Raw genomic sequence first — 16,575 nt, 5'->3', positions numbered from 1 at the left:
GAGAGGAAAAGAGTTGAATGCTGCCACCAGCAGACAAGCACAGTGCAGAGCATCCTGTTCCACAGCAGCAGAACCAAGTATCCTGTCAATCTGTCTCTGTGTGTGCTGGATGTACTGTAAGGCCTTCCGCACCACTGCATGTATTTCAGAACATCTCAACCCTTGATTTACACTACTTATGCAGGATCTTCATCATGTATTGTGACAGTCCTCCAACATATGCCAGGACCCAGGAAACCAGGCTGCTGGACCCATGCCTGTCTGTCCCTTATCAGTAATCAGTTCAGGTCATTGTCATTTGAGGTTGGCTGGGTTTTGTCAGACATTGAGGCCCTTGCAAAGGCGGCCAGCCACAGCCTCCTGCATTGTAAAATCCCCTGGAGGTTATTTCCTAATGTTGTTTGTGGGGACTGGAAGTATTTATGGGACTGCAAGTATTTAAGGATAGTTTTTGAGGGGGAAAAGTTGGGTCTGTAAACTTCACGTAGTTCATGGGAACACAGGAACAGTGGGGGCATTAAATAATTGAGTCATCCTCCAACTAGAGAGAGAGTGCTAAGCTGTTCTAATCACAAACATTTGGACGTCATTAAGAGGTGCTTTTGTGAAGGCTCACATGCCCTTTGGACTCTCTGTTCCATGTTCTCTCTGTGGAGATGTATAACTATTCTGCCCTAAAGACAGGGACCTCTAAGGCTTTGACTGAACAGTGTCATTAATCAAGTGCAGTTTACTTAAGAATATAATACTTATATTTAATATATTCAAGTATTTGGGGCAGTTTCTCCTGTTATAGTATATGCCCATATGATTAACACTGACATAATCAACACTAACACAACACAGATAGAGCGATAGTAAAATAGGAGTGGTCCTGACTGAAAACAAACCCTTGTTCGGGGTTGGGTAATCTTACCAGAAATCCCTCTGTCTGATTAGGATCCCTGTACGTAGTAACAGATAACATCATTATCTTAGGGGACTCCTTTGTGTGTGTGTGTGTGTGTGTGTGTGGGTGTATATCTGTGTGTGTGTGGGTGTGTGTGTGTGTGTGTGTGTATATATCTCTGTGTGTGTATATATCTGTGTGTGTGTGTGTATCTGTGTGTGTGTGTGTATATCTCTGTGTGTGTGTATATCTGTGTGTGTGTGAATATCTGTGTGTCTATATCTCTCTGTGTGTTTATATCTGTGTGTGTGTGCATATCTGTGTGTGTGTGTGTGTGTATATCTGTGTGTGTGTGTGTGTGTGTGTGTGTGTGTGTGTGTGTGTGTGTTATATCTCTGTGTGTATATATATATGTGTGTGTATATCTCTGTGTGTGTGTGTGTGTGTGTGTATCTCTGTGTGTGTGTGTTTATCTCTGTGTGTGTGTGTATGTCTGTGTGTGTGTATATGTCTCTCTCTGTGTGTGTGTATATATATCTCTGTGTGTATGTGTGTGTGTATATCTCTGTGTGTGTGTATATGTGTGTGTGTGTGTGCATATCTCTCTGTGTGTGTGTGTGTGTTTGTGTGTGTGTATGTGAGTGTATATCAGTGTGTGTGTGTGTATATCTGTGTGTGTGTGTGTGTATATCTCTCTGTGTGTGTGTATATATATCTCTCTGTGTGTGTGTGTGTGTGTGTGTGTGTGTGTGTGTGTGTGTGTGTGTGTGTGTGTGTGTGTGTGTGTGTGTGTGTGTGTGTGTGTGTGTGTGTGTGTGTGTGTGTGTGTGGTGCGGGCGTGCCACAGTCTCCATGTGACCACAGACAATGAGTGTAGCCCCTGTGGTATCTGTCTGTCTTTTAGCTGGGGTGAGGGACACTTATAGAATATCTGTGGGAAACAAAGTGGCCTCATTCTCTCAATGGAACTGTGACACTACATTTCACCTTCCTTCATTCATGGCATAGAGGAAGACGAGAGACACTACTTATTTTCTTCATCTTGGTATTACATGGTGATAATCAATATTGACAGAAGAGTATAGAAGTTTCTGAGCCTTACAAAAAATAAAAAGTACTATGTTTCTACTTGGAAGGATACAAGGATAATGAATAAAACAACACCTGTAAAAAGTCCTGCTATCACAAAGTGGTGAACAGCCTGGTTCTGTGGGGTCTATGTGATCTCTATGGTGTCAATGAAAGGCTTAGTGTGGGGCCCTGTGGAGTTGAGCCTGAGGATTAGTCCCTATGGTGATGATGTTTTGCCCCAGGGTGAAAACTCCAACCACAACAGTGGAAATTGACCTCCTCTGTGGGGTCATATACATGCCCTGTGGGCTGATTGAGGCCCCTTGTGGGACCCTATCTATGTTGGCCCTTTGAAGTTGGCCTACAGGTAGATACATATGGGGATAAATGTCCCTGTCGGATAAATGGTATTCCCCATGGTGTTACAGTAGTCATATATTGTGCCCTGTGAGAGTCCCATCTGTTAGGTGATCTTACTTTCCTATAAAGATAAGCTTGCCATGAATTATAGTGGCAAGGCTTGGTGTCAGATGAGAGGTTAATGCTAATTGAAGCCAGGCTGAAGCTGTATATCAAGGCCATTGGACTGGTGTTGATCTAGATTATTATCATCTAAAGCACATGGAGAGCTGTCTTCGTCACATTAACTTCTCTCCCTCATAGTTCAGACGTACAATACCTGCCAAACGCATTGTGCCTGTTTTGCATGGAGTCTGTCTTGGCCTCCAACAATGCAAACTGAACCCCGCTCTGACTGTGTGGTTCCCATTCCCTCCCTATGAGAAGATTGGAACCCTGGATTCAGACCCATGCGTTTCATCAGATCCATCTGATTGCAAACTGCAGACAGCAGGACCACAGCACTGCTTGCCATCCATTGTTCTGCTCTGAAGTACAGCCTCTAATCCACCTCCAGTATTGTTGCAGCTCTCCTTAAACTTAATGGTCCTGAAGGTCAAACTTTCAGCACAATGGAATCCAGTGTTTTTGTCTGCGGCGGGAAGTTTTCTTTGTTTTTCCTTCTGAGGCACTAGGTTTCCCATCCCTCAGAGAGAGGCCATGGCCTGGCCAAGGAGCCCTCAGGCTGTTTGTTTTGCGGTGGTACCTGCTTCAATGCCTCTGTCTTTCTGGATGGTTCTGGACTCTGACGTCTTTAGAAGGTTTTGGATGTTTTTTTATTTTTTATTTAACCTTTATTTAACCAGGAAGCTAGCTGAGAACAAGTACTCATTTGCAACTGCGACCTGGCCAAGATAAAGCATAGGAATTCAACACATACAACACCACAGAGTTACACGTGGAATAAACAAAACATACAGTCAATAATACAGTAGAAAAAAAAGTCTATATACAGTGAATGCAAATGAGGTAAGTTAAGGCAATAAATAGGCCATGGTGGCGAAGTAATTACAATATAGCAATTAAACACTGGAATGGTAGATGTTCAGAAGATGAATGTGCAAGTAGAGATACTGGGGTGCAAAGGAGCAAGATAAATAAATAAATACAGTATGGGGATGAGGTAGGTAGATAGATGGGCTGTTTACAGATGGGCTATGTACATGTGCAGTGATCTGTGAGCTGCTCTGACAGCTGGTGCTTAAAGCTAGTGAGGGAGATCTGAGTCTCCAGCTTCAGAGATTTTTGCAGTTCGTTCCAGTCATTGGCAGCAGAGAACAGGAAGGAAAGACGACCAAAGGAGGAATTGGCTTTGGGGGTGACTAGTGAGATATACCTTCTGGAGCGAGTGCTACGAGTGGGTGCTGCTATGATGACCAGTGAGCTGAGATAAGGCGGGGCTTTACCTAGCAGAGACTTGTAGATAACCTGTAGCCAGTGGATTTGGCGACGAGTATGAAGCGAGGGCCAACCAACAAGAGCGTACAGGTCGCAATGGTGGGTCGTGTATGGGGCTTTGGTGACAAAACGGATGGCACTGTGATAGACTGCATCCAGTTTGTTGAGTAGAGTGTTGGAGGCTATTTTATAGATGATATCACCGAAGTCGAGGATCGGTAGGATGGCCAGTTTTACGAGGGTATGTTTGGCAGCATGAGTGAAGGATGCTTTGTTGAGATATAGGAAGCCAATTCTAGATTTAATTTTGGATTGGAGATGCTTAATGTGAGTCTGTAAGGAGAGTTTACAGTCTAACCAGACACCTAGGTATTTGTAGTTGTCCACATATTCTAAGTCAGAACCGTCCAGAGTAGTGATGCTGGACGGGCGAGCAGGTGTGGGCAGTGATCGATTGAATAGCATGCATTTAGTTTTACTTGCGTTTAAGAGCAGTTGGAGGCCACGGAAGGAGAGTTGTATGGCATTGAAGCTCGTCTGGATGTTAGTTAACACAGTGTCCAAAGAGGGGCCAGAAGTATACAGAATAGTGTCATCTGCGTAGAGGTGGATCAGGGAATCACCAGCAGCAAGAGCAACATCATTGATGTATACAGAGAAGAGAGTCGGCCTGAGAATTGAACCCTGTGGCACACCCATAGAGACTGCCAGAGGTCCGGACAACAGGCCCTCCGATTTGACACACTGACCTCTATCAGAGAAGTAGTTGGGGAACCAGGTGAGGCAGTCATTTGAGAAATCAAGGCTGTCGAGTCTGCCAATAAGAATGTGATGATTGACAGAGTCGAAAGCCTTGGCCAGGTCGATGAATACGGCTGCACAGTAATGTCTCTAATCGATGGCGGTTATGATGTCGTTTAGGACCTTGAGCGTGGCTGAGGTGCACCCATGACCAGCTCTGAAACCAGATTGCATAGCGGAGAAAGTACGGTGGGATTCGAAATGGTCGGTAATCTGTTTGTTAACTTGGCTTTCAAAGACCTTAGAAAGACAGGGTAGGATAGATATAGGTCTGTAGCAGTTTGGGTCTAGAGTGTCACCCCCTTTGAATAGGGGGATGACCGCGGCAGCTTTCCAATCTTTGGGAATCTCAGACGATACGAAAGAGAGGTTGAACAGGCTAGTAATAGGGGTTGCAACAATTTCGGCAGATCATTTTAGAAAGAGAGGGTCCAGATTGTCTAGCCCGGCTGATTTGTATGGGTTCAGATTTTGCAGCTCTTTCAGAACATCAGCTATCTGGATTTGGGTGAAGGAGAAATGGTGGGGGCTTTGGCGGGTTGCTGTGGAGGGTGCGGGGGTTGACCGGGGTAGGGGTAGCCAGGTGGAAAGCATGGCCAGCCGTAGAGAAATGCTTATTGAAATTCTCAACTATAGTGGATTTATCGGTGGTAACAGTGTTTCCTAGCCTCAGAGCAGTGGGCAGCTGGGAGGAGGTGCTCTTATTCTCCATGGACTTTACAGTGTCCCAGAACTGTTTTGAGTTAGTACTACAGGATGCAAATTTCTGTTTGAAAAAGCTAGCCTTAGCTTTTCTAACTGCATGTGTATATTTGTTCCTAACTTCCCTGAAAAGTTGCATATCACGGGGGCTATTCAATGCTAATGCAGAAAGCTACAGGATGTTTTTGTGCTGGTCAAGGGCAGACAGGTCTGGAGTGAACCAAGGACTATATCTATTCCTAGTTCTACATTTTTTGAGTGGGGCATGCTTATTTAAGATGGTGAGGAAAGCACTTTTAAGGAATAGCCAGGCATCATCTACTGACGGGATGAGGTCAATGTCATTCCAGGATACCCCGGCCAGGTCAATTAGAAAGGCCTGCTCGCAGAAGTGTTTTAGGGAGCGTTTGACAGTGATGAGGGGTGGTCGTTTGGTCGCAGACCCATTACGGATGCAGGCAATGAGGCAGTGATCGCTGAGATCTTGATTGAAAACAGCAGAGGTGTATTTGGAGGGCGAGTTAGTTAGGATGACATCTATGAGAGTGCCCGTGTTTACGGATTTGGGGTTGTACCTGGTAGGTTCATTGATAATTTGTGTGAGATTGAGGGCATCAAGCTTAGATTGTAGGATGGCCGGGGTGTTAAGCATGTCCCAGTTTAGGTCACCTAGTAGCACGAGCTCAGAAGATAAATGGGGGGCAATCAATTCACATATGGTATCGAGGGCACAGCTGGGGCAGAGGGAGGTCTATAGCAAGCGGCAACAGTGAGAGGCTTGTTTCTGGATAGGTGAATTTTTAGAAGTAGAAGCTCGAATTGTTTGGGTACAAACTTGGATAGTAATACAGAACTCTGCAGGCTATCTTTGCAGTAGATTGCAACACCGCCCCCTTTGGCAGTTCTATCTTGGCGGAAAATGTTATAGTTAGCGATGGAGATTTCAGGGTTTTTGGTGGTTTTCCTAAGCCAGGATTTAGACACGGCTAAGACATCCGGGTTGGCAGAGTGTGCTAAAGCAGTGAGTAAAACAAACGTAGGGAGTAGGCTTTTAATGTTAACATGCATGAAACCAAGGCTTTTACGGTTACAGAAGTCAACAAATGAGAGCACCTGGGGAGTGGGAATGTAGCTAGGCACTGCAGGACCTGGATTAACCTCTACATCACCAGAGCAACAGAGGACAAGTAGGATAAGGGTACGGCTAAAGGCTATACGAACTGGCCGTCTAGCACGTTCGGAACAGAGAGTAAAAGGAGCAGGTTTCTGGGCACGATAGCATAGATTCAAGGCATAGTGGACAGACAAAGGTAAGGTAGGATGTGAGTACATTGGAGGTAAACCTAGGCATTGAGTAATGATGTGGGTGAGTGCAGTGTACGTGTGCAAGAGAGGAGAGAGTAGGGAAAGGAGAGACTGAAACCAAATGACTGGGAGAGAAAGTGAGAGAGTATGAGAGACAGGGGGAGCAAGAGAAAGAGACAAGGTTGACAAAGAAATCCTCAAAGACATGCTGCCTGGGTCAACATTAGTCTCTTTTTAGGCCCTTTTATGTGTCTTCTCCAGCTCAGAGAGATTTAGGGAAGGAAGCCTAAATCCACACAAGACGGCCTTAGCCCTGTATAAATGTCATCAGTTCATCTCCACTGAAGACTTCCGTATACATAGTACATACTGTATCATATGGAGGACAATGGACATACAGTTTTAGCTCAAGTAGAAAAGTGCAAGAGGCTGGAGCTTTAGAAGCTCCTGTTTACTAGAATGTAGAGTACTGCAGGGCTCAGTGAGGCCTAAACTGCAGGGGTGTGTGAATGGGGAAGTCCACCTCCTGTGGCCGTGTGTAGGTAGGAGGTCACGCACCCGCTCTCCTCATTGAGAGCGCGGGTTGTGGAGGAAAATTATAGGGTAAATTGATCCAAGGGAAACTCTGCAGGCAGAATGCCACCCTCTAATCAGAGGGAGTTGCCTCACACACTCGCACTAAGCAGACACATGCATGCGCACACACTAGTCATTTAGCAGATGCTCTTCTCCAGAGTGACTTACAGGAGCAATTAGGGTTAAGTGCCTAGCTAATGGACACATTGACTGATTTTTTTACCTAGTCGGCTCCGGGATTCGATCCAACAACTTTTCGGTTACTGGCCCAATGCTCTTAACCTGTAGGCTACCTGCAACCCGTTCAGGAGCAAACGAACACACTCACACAAAGCTGTTAACCTCATCCTTGGAAATCATAATGTTTTAGAGTCTTTCCTAAAGAACTCAGGGGAATATGGGGTGAACTTCTGAATAGATCCCTGAAATTGAAACATCAGTCAAATGTCACTCTACTGTGGTTGAAGCACTGAAAGAATATATTTCAAATTGACAAAGAGGATTTATTGCCACTCAAACTTCAAACAACCTTGGTTTATTTGAACTGGAAGCCTGTGTTACTTTCCTTCTCCCATACATTGGTATTACAGAACTTTATTTCTGGCACATGATTCTTTTGGTAAAGAAAGGAACTCAAGATTAGAAGACAAAATAAATCCATTTTTACAAAGCTGGCCTAAAGCAAGAGAAAGAATGCGAGAAAAGGATGCAGCTCACATAATTCATGCGGTGTGTGAGGGATTTTGGTATCGTGTGATTTCTGCCTTCCTGCCAAGCACAGCGAGCCAGGGCAGAAGGCTCAAGGGTGAGAGCTTTTCTCTAGCTGTGTGGATTCAACCCAGATGAAATGGAACAGGAATAAACAGCCAGGAGGCTTGATTTGTAGCCTTGCTTTCAGACAGCATAGTGCTCCTGGGTAAAGTCTACTCCAGGCCCAGAACTCTTGGGTGGGTGGGTCAGTCAGTATGTTTCCCATGTTACATATGCATCTGCTTAGTGATGACAGCACTTTTTTTTTTGTTTCATCTGTCTGCCAATTCCTGATCTTTTGAGAACATAATTTTAGGAGTGGCCTGCAGCGTAATAGGAATGGGAGACAGAGGAATACAGCAGTGCTGAGGCAGAGGGCTCGTAGAGAAGACGACTGGATACTATTCTGAACTTTGTGTGGTGAGCTTTCTGGCACCCAGAGCTGCTGAGGCATCACTCCAGTGGCTGCCAAGTCCAGTGGCTATAAGACTCAGGCTGGTTCCCAGACTTGCCCTCTACAAGATCATCAGCAGACTCCATCACCATCATCTACCATCCTCTGTCTATCTCCCTTCACTCAAGCCATCAACTGTCCCTCTCCGTCTTCGTAGGATGCAGCTTTCAAAGACTTGGCCTCAATTGGTTGAGCTGTCATGATATATTGCTTGTTTGTTTTTTTGCTCTTGAAGCGCTTTGAGATTCTATGAAAAGTGCTACAGAACTGTAATAAATTATTATTATTATTATTATTGATTTCCGGTTTGGACCGGTATGACATTTATAAATAAAATCAATGGGAAGTACAGTAGGAGTTGAGATGTTCATCATTTATCCAATCATTTTATAGATTTGTTTTTTCTCAGTAGTCAAATTGTTGGATGCTTCCAAGATGTGATGGATTAATAAATCACATCAAATTAGGTACAGAAATAACATCTTGACCTCTTTCTAACACCACAGCATTAAGGCCTACTGTATCACTGATTTGTGTGTGTGTCTGTGTGGGTATGTATCTTTGTGTGTGTGTGTGTGTGGTGGTGGGGGGGGGGGGGGGGGGTCTGTCTCTGTGCGTGTGTGTATGGTTTGGCCTTTAGATCCCATGAGAGGGTTGTGAAATGCCTCACATCTCTCTTTCACCCAATATCACTCAACACATGGTTTCAGTACAGTGAAGACATTCAGTGTAGTGTGCATCCCTCAGAACCCTTGCACCCGTAAATCTTCCCCCTGGCTCAGTAAAGAGTCCCTGTGGACAGAGAGGGCCTCGCTCTGATCTGCTGCTCCACGTCTGGCACACACTCAGAGGATGTGCCGCTACAGCTATGTAGAAGAGCACTGTCCAAATAGCCTACAGCCAGGCCAGGCAGGTACTGTAACATCACCAGGGAGCTGACACAGCTATTAGCTGAACTGCGGGAGCCATGGTGGGAGGCTGGTAACCAAGCGGAAACATCATGAAGTGGAGAGTGGAGACGTCATTTGTGTACAGGTTTAACTGGTGGAGAGGTTTAACTGGTAGAGAGGTTTAACTGATGGAGAGGTTTAACTGATGGAGAGGTTTAACTGATGGAGAGGTTTAACTGGTGGAGAGGTTTAACTGATGGAGAGGTTTAACTGGTGCAGAGGTTTAACTGGTGGAGAGGTTTAACTGGTAGAGAGGTTTAACTGGTAGAGAGGTTTAACTGATGGAGAGGTTTAACTGGTAGAGAGGTTTAACTGGTGGAGAGGTTTAACTGATGGAGAGGTTTAACTGGTGGAGAGGTTTAACTGGTGGAGAGGTTTAACTGGTGGAGAGGTTTAACTGATGGAGAGGTTTAACTGATGGAGAGGTTTAACTGGTGGAGAGGTTTAACTGATGGAGAGGTTTAACTGGTGCAGAGGTTTAACTGGTGGAGAGGTTTAACTGGTAGAGAGATTTAACTGGTGGAGAGGTTTAACTGGTGGAGAGGTTTAACTGGTGGAGAGGTTTAACTGATGGAGAGGTTTAACTGGTGGAGAGGTTTAACTGGTGGAGAGGTTTAACTGGTGGAGAGGTTTAACTGGTGGAGAGGTTTAACTGGTGGAGAGGTTTAACTGATGGAGAGGTTTAACTGGTGGAGAGGTTTAACTGGTGGAGAGGTTTAACTGGTAGAGAGATTTAACTGGTGGAGAGGTTTAACTGGTGGAGAGGTTTAACTGGTAGAGAGGTTTAACTGATGGAGAGGTTTAACTGGTGGAGAGGTTTAACTGGTGGAGAGGTTTAACTGGTGGAGAGGTTTAACTGGTGGAGAGGTTTAACTGGTGGAGAGGTTTAACTGATGGAGAGGTTTAACTGGTGGAGAGGTTTAACTGGTGGAGAGGTTTAACTGGTAGAGAGATTTAACTGGTGGAGAGGTTTAACTGATGGAGAGGTTTAACTGATGGAGAGGTTTAACTGATGGAGAGGTTTAACTGGTGGAGAGGTTTAACTGGTGGAGAGGTTTAACTGGTAGAGAGATTTAACTGATGGAGAGGTTTAACTGATGGAGAGGTTTAACTGATGGAGAGGTTTAACTGGTGGAGAGGTTTAACTGATGGAGAGGTTTAACTGATGGAGAGGTTTAACTGGTGGAGAGGTTTAACTGATGGAGAGGTTTAACTGATGGAGAGGTTTAACTGATGGAGAGGTTTAACTGATGGAGAGGTTTAACTGATGGAGAGGTTTAACTGATGGAGAGGTTTAACTGATGGAGAGGTTTAACTGGTGCAGAGGTTTAACTGGTGGAGAGGTTTAACTGGTAGAGAGGTTTAACTGGTGGAGAGGTTTAACTGGTAGAGAGGTTTAACTGGTGGAGAGGTTTAACTGGTGGAGAGGTTTAACTGGTGGAGAGGTTTAACTGATGGAGAGGTTTAACTGGTGCAGAGGTTTAACTGGTGCAGAGGTTTAACTGATGGAGAGGTTTAACTGGTGCAGAGGTTTAACTGGTAGAGAGGTTTAACTGGTGGAGAGGTTTAACTGGTAGAGAGGTTTAACTGGTGGAGAGGTTTAACTGGTGGAGAGGTTTAACTGGTAGAGAGGTTTAACTGGTGGAGAGGTTTAACTGATGGAGAGGTTTAACTGGTGCAGAGGTTTAACTGGTGGAGAGGTTTAACTGGTAGAGAGGTTTAACTGGTAGAGAGGTTTAACTGGTAGAGAGATTTAACTGGTAGAGAGGTTTAACTGGTAGAGAGGTTTAACTGGTAGAGAGGTTTAACTGGTAGAGAGGTTTAACTGGTAGAGAGGTTTAACTGGTGGAGAGGTTTAACTGGTGGAGAGGTTTAACTGGTGGAGAGGTTTAACTGGTGGAGAGGTTTAACTGATGGAGAGGTTTAACTGGTGCAGAGGTTTAACTGGTAGAGAGGTTTAACTGGTGGAGAGGTTTAACTGGTAGAGAGGTTTAACTGGTGGAGAGGTTTAACTGGTGGAGAGGTTTAACTGGTAGAGAGGTTTAACTGGTGGAGAGGTTTAACTGATGGAGAGGTTTAACTGGTGCAGAGGTTTAACTGGTGGAGAGGTTTAACTGGTAGAGAGGTTTAACTGGTAGAGAGGTTTAACTGGTGGAGAGATTTAACTGGTGGAGAGGTTTAACTGGTAGAGAGATTTAACTGGTAGAGAGGTTTAACTGGTAGAGAGGTTTAACTGGTGGAGAGGTTTACCTGGTACATCTTTGTTCCGGACTCTCACTCCTTCAACTGAACTTTGTGTTTACTTTCTGTTTTGTTGTTTTGTTGTTACAGAAAGAATGTGAAGGAAAAGAAGTACAGCGTAGTGGTAGATCAATACATAAGCCTGTAAATCTGTTTGAGTTAAGCTGAGAAACAAGATCAAATGACATATAATGGCAACATCTCTTTGACTCACTGCTTCATCTGTGACACCTAGGCCAGTATGTGTGATTAACCATACCATTTACTTTACCAAAATGAAAATGATAGCTTAAAAAACATCCACTTCTTTGCCAGACAGTTTCATAGCTGGAAGGCATTGACACAATCAAAGGAGATAAAAGATAATACTCCTTCATTGCTGCTATTCTTGGCCCAGAGACCATGTTAGGGTGGCCATGATAAGCTGGGACCTCACTGTAATAGGAGGAAAAACATTTCCTCATAGTTTGAGCGTCTCTGAGATAGAGTGACATTTTCCCACACATCTACACAACTGAAAGTGGTGTCACATAGAGAAACCTGTTTTAAATGAGTTGGCTTGGCATGGCAGAGGCGGTCCACCCTCTTTCAAGGGTAGTTGGTAATGTACTGTAGCTCTGGTTCTAGAGAAAATTGAGCAACCCTGTAAACAATATGCACACTTGTTGTGACCTGTTTGTCTTTTGTCATGAATGCTTACTGAGCTTATAGTGTCAAAGTGATGGGTGTGTGATCGGTGTGGACAAATAACATTTCTTAAGTGTGAATGCCCTTTGCAAGCAGTACTGTGTGCATTTGTGTGTGTGTGTGTGTGTGTGTGTGTGTGTGTGTGTGTGTGTGTGTGTGTGTGTGTGTGTGTGTGTGTGTGTGTGTGTGTGTGTGTGTGAGAGAGAGAAAGAGAGAGTGGTTAAGGTCACATTCCTGTCAAACATACCTTTAGTCATGTCATGTCATGTCAATTACCCAAACTTGGAGGAAGACCAATAAGCCCATTATAAACAGTATGCATTGAGTGAATGATAACCTAAAATAGGCAAGAGTGAAGAATGTGCTGAATGCATACTGTTACTCTTAGGCTACATTCAAACGATTCTTCAATTAAAGTGGAGGGCCAGTCAGACAGGTAACGGACAGTCAGACAGGGAGGAAGAGGGATCAAAGTCAGGGCTAATGAGTGGAGTGGGGCTGCTGTCTGTCTGTAGAATGTCCTCATGTTGAGGAGACGGAGGGTAAACACTGATCCGTTTATAGCAGAGAGGAATGTGAGGACACATGGGGAGCCTCCTGGGAGCAAGCTGCTGAGTTTAGGATGAGTGTGCTGATGCTTTATTGAGGTGTTTTCTGTGTGGGTGCATGCGTGTGCATGTCCATGAGCGCGCGCGCGTGTGTGTGTGTGTGTGTGTGTGTGTGTGTGTGTGTGTGTGTGTGTGTGTGTGTGTGTGTGTGTGTGTGTGTGTGTTAAGGTTGGGCGATTGAGGAGCAGGCGAGGAGCTGGATTCCCATCACCAGGAACACTCATCAGAGAGAGAGAGAGAGAGAGAGAGAGAGAGAGAGAGAGAGGCAGGCAGAGAGAGAGAGAGAGAGAGAGAGAGAGAGAGAGAGAGAGGCAGGCAAGCAAGCTGCCAGTTCTGTTACCCATCATCTACCATCCACACGTTTCACACACTGATGCCCAGTACTGACAGACATATCATGGCAACTATACTGCTCGTTAACATATCTACTGCAACTCCCTGCAGTAAAGTTATTGTAAAACACATTTCACAGCTGTCCAAATGTAATGCTACATCTAAATGTAGTATCACCTGTGGCATTGCCTAAGAAACCTCCTGGCAAACTTAATAAACACATCGACAATCCAGCTCATAGCTGGCTTCACGGGTCCTTAGTGCTTTATAAAGGTTTAAAAATGTCTACTGTACTAATTAAATCAGCTGCCCAGTCCACAGACACATGACTCCAGGAGAGGGAAGTTTACAAAAGACTGTTCATCCTTGACCAGAGCACTGTCCTGACACTGGTTCCAACCCCTCTTAGCATGGCCCCCAACCAGTCTCTACAGTAGATGTGTCAAGAAAGGGGGCCCAAATGGATGAGCTGGAGATGAAATGGCCCCTCTGTTGTGTATTCTTTGCTGTTTTGGGTTGAAGTGTGTGGTGTTACGTCTGGGCCTGACTGATAGTAATGGATTTCGCAGGAAGTCAGAGAGAACAGTGGGACATCCCCTCAGATTCTCAGGCCTGTTGCCCAGAGAGAATGTAGGCCAGCGGTTCAACAGACATCCACGTGCATAATCACCACCTACTCATCTACAGGCATAGCACAAACAACCTCACTCCTACATGAATACATTGGCAAATGAATTCATAGGAGGTATCCACAAGTGTACAAACATCACAGACTGGTGAAACTGTAGGAATGCATCCCCTACTCCATCAATATCAAACAACATGCAACTTTACTAGTAATCAAAGGCCTGGCTGTCATATATATGACTGCTGTGCTAGCACATCAGAAAGTACAGAAAATATTTAGTTTGACAGAAGTTATGGAGGAGCCTTATGGGTGTAATCCAAACTATAGAGAGACCCAGGTGGGTGTAAAGAATGCCACTGATGGAATGTATCTATCAGCAGAATTGTCCGAGGAATGTGGTGCCGTCACAGCTGAGGGGGTCAGGAGCAGTTGCCTGGATGGTTGGGGAGATTATGAGGGGTGTAGGGTGGTTGGGCAGGGTACAAGAACAACGTGGCCTCAGTGCAGCGGTCGCCCCTCTCTCAACTACACACCACCCCAGGGTCATGACCCCCAGGGCTCCTTGAAAGCAGTTGCTGCCTGGTGCTCCCTCTGTCTGGCTGTATCCATGTAAAGACATACATCATCAGGTAATGGACTTGATCTTTGACCTTTTATTATGGACATACATTTTGTTATGCCTTTTAAATCTGTCAATGTGTATGCCAGGTACTGTCCTGTGGTCTATGATGATTTTAATGATGATGTGATGGTTGTGTGTGGTTAGAGTTGCAAAACTACCAGTAATTTAGCAAAGTTACCAGAATCCATGGCAATCTACGGTAACTTTGGTAATTTATACTTGAATAACTTTTAGAAAAATGTGTTCATATATAGTATTACATTTTTCTATATGTGTCCATATTGTCCATGAGTTTCTAGTGGATAGACATCATGGTTTAAGAAAAAATAGCGTAATTCATGAAATAAAGCATCAAATCAACAATGGAATTGTTTTCTATTAACTCTGCAACTCTTCCAACTATTGACTTTTTCACAACTGCCACCAGCTTGGTGCCAAAACATTTACAGACATATTTACATAGTAAAAAATCTAAGTGTATAAAAAAGAAAGGATATTTCATGCGGAAACCCTCATATAAAACACCAAAGGAATTCACTAAGTTGACAGGTTATTTTTAGGATAATGTTTTACAGATTTGTCATTCTATTTTGTATTTGAAAATCATCGTATTTTATTATTTGATATATTTTACATGTGATAAGGCCACACAGAGGGCCAGAGATAATTACAGACATCTGTGATAATCTTAAGCACCCAAAAAGGCCAGTAGATGTCATGTGATAAAATAAAATAAATACTTGAAAGTTATCCAAATTCTGGTAGTTACTGGTAAACCTTTAAAGTTACCAGTAATATGTCCTCCCTTTCCAACCCTGTGTGTGGTATTGTCATTGTGGTATGTTGCCTTGTTGTTGTCTTTCCTGCAGACTGCCCTAATGAATTGGCTCTCGGGGATAAGTAACGCTTTTTAAATTAAATTGAAGTAAGAAACATTTCAGACTACATTACTGGCACTGTCTGATGATAATAATACACTGCAATAGTAATAAACCATCATGAAATGTCTATATACAGATACTCAACCCAATTCAATCCGAACGCGCGTTGTGGACAATGCGGCTTTGAAAGGCAAAGTTCCCACATTTGCGGAAATTACGTTCACGGTCAATGCTGTATATGTGAAGATGTCAGCTCAATTGGAAAGTTACCTTTAAAAAAACGCATTGCCAGCTGTCCAGCGTGCTGCGCTACGGATAGAATCATGGCCTACAAATATAATTCAGACAGTCATTTTACAACTCGTTATCTCAGAAAGTTACATATTGCTCAACTTTCCCTTACGGCTGTTAGGGTGATGATCTATAGGTGCAGTTGCCTCAGGGTTAATGTCTCTGGAATCTCATGTTTTAGTTTCCGTTACAGTAATATTTGGGGGGATTACTGAAACCAGGTGGTCCATCCCATTGACCTCTGAGGACCACCAAATCCTAACTGTTGAAAACCACATGAAAGAAAATCATCAGGCTGCAGGCTGCAGCCCTGCTGGTAGTGTTTGTGTAGTGGAATCGTGTATCATTGCCAAGACCCAATGTGCGCACATCAGAGGATCCTACACTGCCAGTTACTCTGAGGCTAGCCCATTATTCCACCGTTCCTTCAGATCTTAGACCAAACAATACACTTTTCAAACCACGCTTTTCAAACCACGCCGTGATTCAATGGTCCTTGTGGACAAGTCCTAACTCACTGCTTGTTATGATAACAGTGAGAGATACAAGATTGGCATTACATTGCAGCCCTTAGATCCTGGGAAGGGACACGTGAAGTGAGAGGAGCACAAAGCTGTCAAGTACACATCTTTACAGTACATCTTCACACTCTTATCTCTCTCTCAGAATCCTGTCTGTGTTGTAGAGGCATAGAGCCTGAGAGCTAACGTTTCCACTCCCCATTCCTCACCCAGTAGAGTCCAGTCATAACACCGTTCATCTCACATACGCTCCAACAACTCGCTGCTGTACACAATCCCCCCTAGTCCTCTGACCTCAGAGCGTCTGTCAATCTGATACACACTGAGCTTTAAAACAAAAAAACATCTGCATTCCTCTCACTCTCAGTCTTTGTGAGATGACTGACAACAACTCAGGGGAAACTACTGTTTCAGAGTTGTAACCACTGCTGTCAATCTGCATAGAGTTGAGTGAGGAACACAACCAAA

The sequence above is a fragment of the Salmo salar genome, chromosome ssa06 (assembly GCF_905237065.1).
Source record: "Salmo salar chromosome ssa06, Ssal_v3.1, whole genome shotgun sequence".
NCBI lineage: Eukaryota > Metazoa > Chordata > Actinopteri > Salmoniformes > Salmonidae > Salmo > Salmo salar.
The sequence above is the reverse complement of the archived record's forward strand: the minus strand, read 5'-3'. Positions refer to the sequence as shown.